Here is an 8,010-nt window from a genome sequence, read left to right as displayed (position 1 = left end):
AGGGGCTGGCTGGGGGCTGGGGTCCAGGGCAGAGGGGGCACTAGGGTCAGGAGGACCCCCCACACACTGCGAGAAGTGCCGGCAATAGGGGGTGTTGCGACAGGATGCGTCGCTGCTCAGCCCCCTCACATGGACAAGGGCTTGAGGAGAACCTGGAATGAGCCTTGTATTTGTTCTCCCCCCACACCTCCCTGGGTGCCCCTTCCCATCCCCCACTATTTCACGGACTCGCCCCAACTCCCCCTGGCAGGGGCTCTGGCTGCCTTGCATTTGCCCCTGCCCCCCACGCCAGGTACCCTATTCTCCCTTCCATACCAGGGGCCCTGTGTACCCCCTTTCGCCCCATATCCACCTCTCCCTGGGTTCTCCTCTGGGTTTCCTGCTGAACTCCAAACACCCTCACACGCTGCAGATTCATTTATTAGCGGCCCGAAGATCAGGGCCTCATTAATGCTGGGCGCTGTAGGGATGGCCCCAGCTGAGATTGGGGCGCCGGGCTAGACCCCAGCTGAGATCGGGGCACCCCCATTGTGCCAGGCGCAGTGCAGAGCCTGGCCAAAATTGGGCCCCCCAATGATTCTGTTTCCTTTCGATCCTGATCCTTTTTTGCATCCGTTCCCATTTTGCATCCGTTTCCTTTTGATCCCCATCCACTTTGTTGTGAGCTCGGCGGAACGTGCCAGCCCGAATTGCCCGCGTTCAGCCCCGAACCGCCAAAGCTCCTGGCCTGCGTCTTCCTTCTCCGCCCTCCTCCCTTTGATTGTGGGGAATGACTCACCGCTCGCCGGCCAAAATCGGTGTCTGTAGCAACTCCACCTGCCTCACACCTTCTCAGGACCCATCCGCCCGTAACCTCCTGGCTCAGGCACGTTTTAATAAAGACAGAACACCATTTATTTCGGCGCCTTGGGCCTGACGGCTCCCTGGCGGGAGATTAAAGCGGTGGCATAAATTGTTATGAACAGGGCAACAACCAAAGCACTTTAACAGCTCTCAGCCCAAGCCGCCGATCAGCTGTTTTGTGGGTGGTAGGAGGTGCTTGGGGCAGGGGGCGGGAAGAGAGATAGAGATAGGTGGGGCTTAGGGGGAGTGGGCGGAGTGGGGGGCGTGGCCTTGGGGCGGAGCACCCGCGGGGAAAAATCAAAGCCAGCGCCTAGGCCCCACGTTCAAGTTGCTTCCTGTCCCAAGAGACCAGTCCCTTACCCCAGGTCAACTGGTTCCCCTAGGTCTCGCCTGTAGCCAATCCCGAAATAAACTTTCTGAAGGTTCATTTACAAGGACAAAGGGATCGGAGAGTTATTTACAGGCGAAAGCCAGCAAACAGCTACAGACCAATGAGCTGCCAGCAAAATCATACACAATTAGGGTTGGAAGAGACCTCAGGAGGTGTCTAGTCCAACCCCCTGCTCAAAGCAGGACCAACCCCCACTAAATCATCCCAGCCAGGGCTTTATCAAGCTGGGCCTTAAAAACCTCTAAGGATGGAGATTCCACCACCTCGGGAACCCATTCCAGTGCTTCACCACCCTCCTTGTGAAATAGTGTTTCCTAATATCTAACCTAGACCTCCCCACTGCAACGTGAGACCACTTCTCTTTGTTCTGTCATCTGCCACCACTGAGACCAGCCGAGCTCCATCCTCTTTGGGACCCCCCTTCAGGCAGTTGAAGGCTCCTATCAAATCCCCCCTCACTCTTCTCTTCTGCAGACTAAACAACCCCAGTTCCCTCAGCCTCTCCTCGTAAGTCATGTGCCCCAGCCCCCTGATCATTTTCGTTGTCCTCCACTAGACTCTCTCCAATGAGATGAACCTTTAATTAAATGTAAGTGGGGGAATGGTCCCGCTATTGTGGGGAACTTTCCTGGCTTCTGCACGACCCCAGTGAAGTGGGCTAGCGAAAGGATCTGAGTCCTCGCTCCCACTTCCTTTACCCAGTGGCCTCCCTGCCCTTGAGGACTCCCCTTCCCCTCTCCTGTCTGGCAGAGTCCTCGTAACCCCAACAAGGCTGGGCCCAGGATTCCTGGGCGGCTCGACCCCCAACCCTGCTGCGGTCACCTAGGGCAGGGGCTAGGGTGTCCCCACTCCGGGGTACTCTCTCTGCACTGGGCACTTCTCTGACCCACTGACCATTACATACAAGTTAAAGCAAATGCAAGTTATTTAATCAACAATTAATTTTAAAAAGAATAAGGGGAAACGGGAAAGGTTAAAGGAAACACATCACCCCGCTCTGTGGCAGGGAACATCACAAACAGCGTCTCTGGAACGTCAGGGCCGTTCACAGTCTGTTCCTTGTAAGTCCCAGGCCCCTTCTCCGGCCCTGGCCGTGCTGCAGGGATGCTGCGGGTTGGACACTCGCTCTGGCGGTGGCCACACGCTCTCAGGCTCTAAGTGGCAGGACCCTTCTTCCCAGTGTCACCCCCGCCCTGTCGGGGTTACGATCCAAGCCTGGTCTGCAAAGCCTCCTGGCTGAGGCGTCTCCCTGTGCTGGGCCCGCTGCCCAGGGTCCCCCTCGGCCCCCCCAGCTGCTCACCAAACCCGGCTCCGGACGGCTCCAGCCCCATCTTCACTCTGTCTTAGCTCCAGCTCCACTCTGCCTCGCTGCTCTGCCTCCAGCCCCCCGGGCTGCTCCTCTGGCTCCGGTTGCTGCAGCTCTGCTCCCAGGGCAAGTCTGCTCCCTCTGGGCTGCGCCTCTGGCTTTGGGGCTGCAGCTCTGCTCCCCGCACAGGGGCTGCTCTCTCTGGGCTGCGCCTCTGGTCCCTCTGGATCGGGCACAGCTCTGCTCCCCAGCTCAGCTCGGGCCCCTGCTCTCTCCTTAGCTCGGCCCCACTCTGTCTGACCCAGGCAAATCCCGCTCACACGGAGGATGGGACCTCCCTGGCCTCCTGACTCCCTGATTAGCCTGCTCGCCCTGTCATTCAGGCTGACCTGGAGCATGGGCCTCTCCCCATTGATCCTGGGGGCTGTCAGTCTCAGGGTCCTGATTCCCCATCGACCCTTCCCCCTTTTTAGTACTGGGGGCTAGCAACCAAAACACCCCCACTGAATGTTAGTAAGGGGGCAACAGTCCCCTTGCATAAAGATGACGTCACGTGAGGAATCTGTCCAAGCAACGTTGCAGTGATCCGTCGGTTCGACGCGTCTGTCAGGGCGGCCCCGGGAGGCAACTCTAGGGATCTCTGGCCCTTCAGAGCTCAAACAGCCAAATGGAGGGAAGGGGCAGTGCAGGGGGCAGGACCTCGGCTCAGGTGCCGGTGGCCCCTCCGCTTTTAGGAAGCTTCCACTGCTCCTGTCTGAAAGGGACCCCAAGACGTCACCGAGTCAAGCCCCCAGCATTGATGCAGGACCAAGTCACCTTATAATTAGAGCCAAGTGAAATTTTCCACCTGAAACTTTGATTTCGGTGAAAAATGCAGATTCAGTGACACGGAAATGCGTCATGGAGTCATATCAGTTTCGCCAAATTGTTCATTTAAATCTGTACCTTTTTCAAATCCCACATCATTTGAAATGGCCAAACAAAGGGGTTTCCAATTCTCCATTTGAAACGACCTGTTTCGAAATTGACTTTCATTTTATTTCTGAAAATTCTTTAAAAAAAAAGAAAAAAAGGGCACACGATTTACATGGAATGTTTCCCATGAAAACATGGAACATTTCAGTGGTTTGGCTCGAAAAGATTCATTTCAAAATGCCCTTTCATTGGGTGACAAAAAAACCCCACCCTGTTCTTTTTAAAAGCTTGCGATCAAAACAAAACGTTTCATTTTGTTGAAACAAAACATTTATTCGCCCCTCCCCTCCCCCGCTAGATTTGGTTTTGAGCTTTTTGATTCACAGGAAATCTGGAAAATTGTTTCATTCCGAACCAGATTGTCTTCTGATATTTCAGACTTGGCAAAGAACTGAAAAAATCCGTTTCCCCCACTTCCCAGTTCTTCAGATAATAGACAGTTGCAAAGAGAGAGCTTGCTTTCAATCAGCAAAAAAGATAAAATCTTATTCACAAGCCAAGAGTGTTCCTTTCGTATTTGCAAAGGAACTGAGCAATACAAACTTCAGCTTGCCGGGGGAAAAGAGGACACATATTCCTCCCGTGTGACTACCCATGGTCTCATCTTCCTTTTCCTCATATAGCCCAGTCATGTGATAGGCAGGGATCCTTTCAGCAGGTGGCTGCTTTACAATATAACAATGAGTAACTAACAGTTTGGAGAAAGGAAGTCAGTGTGAAAGATCTGACGTCACTTGCAGCTTCAGTGATGTTGCAAAAAGTTCGAAAGCAGATTTTACAGCCCTGATATTTCCAAAGTTAAAAAAAAAAAACCACGGAACCAACTTTTAAAAAGATAAACCTTCTTTCTCTATCATAAAGACACAGAAAATATAGTCAGTTGCCGGTTGCCTTTAAAAAAATGTAACAACCCCGCATCACAAATCACTGCGTGGAACTCGGAGGGAGTTGCAGAGGTTGCAGGAGGGAAGCATTTGGAGGAATCACCAGGAAGCCAGTCTGTGTGCCCGTGGCTGGAATGGCACCGCCATTGCATCACCTCTATAAATAGCTCTCTCAGTAAACAGCTGGTGCAGTTGCACAATCACGGCGTCCTCTCCTGTCATTACCTGGCACATGGCCCGTGAAACAAACCCCACCTGGACTTCCCTTCAGCAGGCCACCTTTCAAGATGACTCACCAAGGTGTTGTCCACGCTTCAAAGTTAGGTTGACGTAGCTATATCGGTCAGGGGTGTGAACTAAACAAACTCCTGACCTACCTAGCTCTGCCAACATACACCCCCAGTGTAGACACAGCTCTCTCAAGGGAAGTGATGTCCCCCCACCTACGGATAACCCCTTTCCACAGGTGTAGGGTATGTCTACACTACATCTGTGCCATTATAGTCTCTCTAGCATAAACACAGCCTTAATGATTGCTTTCCCCATCCGCATTCGATTAATAGATTTCTGCACAGAGCCCAGAACTTGCGGTGGGGTTGGATCTTCTAGACCAGCTGCTCTCAACCTTTCCAGACGACTGTCCCCCTTTTGGGAGGCTGATTTGTCTCTCGTAGCCCCAAGTTTCACCTCCCTTAAAAACGACGCGCTTACAAAATCAGACAGCAAAATACAGAAGTCTCACATTAGGCGGTGACTGAAAAATGGCTGACTTTCTCCTTGATACCAGATCATTATAAAATACATGGATCGGAATATAAATCTTGTCCTTCCGTTTCACTGTACAGTCTATAGAGCAGTCTAAATGAGTCATGGTATGAAATTTTGGTTTGCACTGACTTTGCTCGCACTTTTTATGTAGCTGGTGGTAAAACCAGGCAAATCTCTAGATGAGTTGATGGCCCCCCGGAAGACTTTAGTGTACCCCCGGGGGTATGTGTCCCCCCTGGTTGAGAATGAATGGCTCACACAGTGGCAAAGCCCGAAATGTTAGCCTTCATCTTCATCCTCACCCTTGCGTCTCCCACAGCGCACACAGGTCAGGGTAGAGTGTTTACAGTGTTACACTGAAGCCGGCCCGAGTTCATAGCCACCGATGAAGGTTTTAGTCCCCTTTGTCTTATTTGAACGTGCACTCTGGGGGTGCCTCGCCTTTTCACAGGCCAGCTCGTTCGTTCTCCGGGCGCCTGGTACCGATTCACATCGCCTTGTCGCTGTAGCGACAGGTTTCCTCGCCTTCAGGACGGCTCCGAGATTTCCCCCTGGCGACCGACGCGCGTCTGGCGGGGTCCCCCGGCTTTCGGAGACCTTCTTGTCCAAATGTGGCCGTCGTTTTCAAACCATCAGCACGTCGCAAACATAGACACAAGCGCAGCGGGTGTATTGTGCTGATCGGTCTTAAAGCTGAATGCCTGATTTGGCTAAGCTAGCCATCGTCCAGGCCCGAGGCCCGTAGGCCCTGTGCTACAACATTAATTAATACTTATGTTTGTCAAGGTTCCTTCCCCCACTCTGAACTCTAGGGTACAGATGTGGGGACCTGCATGAAAACCTCCTAAGCTTACTTTTACCAGCTTAGGTTAAAACTTCCCCAAGGTACAAACTATTTTACCCTTGGACTTCCACTGCCACCACCAAACTTTATCTGGGTTCCTGAAAAAATGTAGTTTGGAAACATCTTTCCCCCCAGAATCCTCAACCCTTGCACCCCACTTCCTGGGAAAGGTTTGGTAAAAATCCTCACCAATTTGCATAGGTGACCACAGACCCAAACCCTTGGATCTCAGAACAATGAAAAAGCAATCAGTTTCCTTACAAGAAGACTTTTAATAGAAGAAAAAAAGAATCACCTCTGTAAAATCAAGATGGTGAATACCTTACAGGGTAATTAGATTCAAAACATAGAGAATCCCTCTCGGCAAAACCTTAAGTTACAAAAAAGACACACAGACAGGAATAGTCATTCTATTCAGCACAGCTATTTTCTCAGCCATTTAAAGAAATCATAATCGAACACATACCTAGCTAGATTACTTACTAAATTCTCAGACTCCATTCCTGTTCTGTCCCCGGCAAAAGCAGCATACAGACAGACACAGACCCTTTGTTTTTCTCCCTCCTCCCAGCTTTTGAAAGTATCTTGTCTCCTCATTGGTCATTTTGGTCAGGTGCCAGTGAGGTTACCTTTAGCTCCTTAACCCTTTACAGGTGAGAGGATTTTTCCTCTGGCCAGGAGGGATTTTAAAGGGGTTTACCCTTCCCTTTATATTTATGACAAGAGCCATCCTCTTTGGAATCCCCTTTCAGGTAGTTGAAAGCAGCTATCAAATCCCCCCTCATTCTTCTCTTCTGCAGACTAAACAACCCCAGTTCCCTCAGCCTCTCCTCATAACTCATGTGTTCCAGTCCCCTAATCATTTTTGTTACCCTCCGCTGGACTCTCTCCAATTTTTCCACATCCTTCTTGTCGTGTGGGGCCCAAAACTGGACACAGTACTCCAGATGAGGCCTCACCAGTGTCGAATAGAGGGGAACGATCACGTCCCTCGATCTGCTGGCAATGCCCCTACGTATACATCCCAAAATGCCATTGGCCTTCTTGGCAACAAGGGCACACTTTTGACTCATAGCCAGCTTCTCGTCCACTGTAACCCCTAGGTCCTTTTCTGCAGAACTGCTGCCGAGCCATTCGGTCCCTAGTCTGTAGCGGTGCAAAGGATTCTTCTGTCCTAAATGCAGGACTCTGCACTTGTCCTTGTTGAACCTCATCAGATTTCTTTTGGCCCAATCCTCCAATTTGTCTAGGACTTGTGGCACCTTAGAGACTAACCAATTTATTTGAGCATAAGCTTTCGTGAGCTGCAGCCCACTTCATCGGATGAATCTTGGTCTTCCGGCCAGCCAGGTTCCAGATGATGATTTTCTAGACACAGGTTATTTTCACATCCGGCATTTTCTTTTTTTGCACACGCCAAATAATAATAAATATTGTATGGGGCAGTTCAAGGCAAAGTGGCCCATCAACACCTCTGCAGTCACAGGACAAATTCCAGATTGTTGTAAGAAGCCAGTAATCCAGTGTCTTTATCCAGTCCATGATGTTTAGCGTCCTGCCAAGTCATGAATTTCAGCTCGTCTTTGGCAGGTGTTGGGCGCCTTTGAAGACCGAGAGGTCAGAGGTGGAGCGATGGTTTTGTGGGAAGTGTTCGCCCACGGGTAACAGGGTGGTTTTGTCTTTTATCCTTTTTTTTCCATGTGAGTTTGTTCGAGAGCCCACGGATTGTCTGGTTTCACCCCCATAGGTGTTATTGGGCATTTGATGCCCACATGTCGTGATAAGCATCTGTAGGACCCATGGATCTTGAAAGGTATGTTGATCATCATAGCAGAGGACTTCAGTGTAGTTTAGTGTAGACCAGGCTGGGAGCAGGAAGAGGCGGAGCAAGGGCAGGGCCTTTGGGTGGAGCACCCACCCGGAAAGAAGAAAGTCGACACCCGTGTCTGGGGTGGCAAGAATGGGTCGGGAAAGGCTGAAACTGACCCATACCGATGGA

Source organism: Natator depressus, chromosome 28 (assembly GCF_965152275.1).
Source record: "Natator depressus isolate rNatDep1 chromosome 28, rNatDep2.hap1, whole genome shotgun sequence".
Classification (NCBI taxonomy): Eukaryota; Metazoa; Chordata; order Testudines; family Cheloniidae; genus Natator; species Natator depressus.
This window is presented reverse-complemented; position numbering follows the sequence as displayed.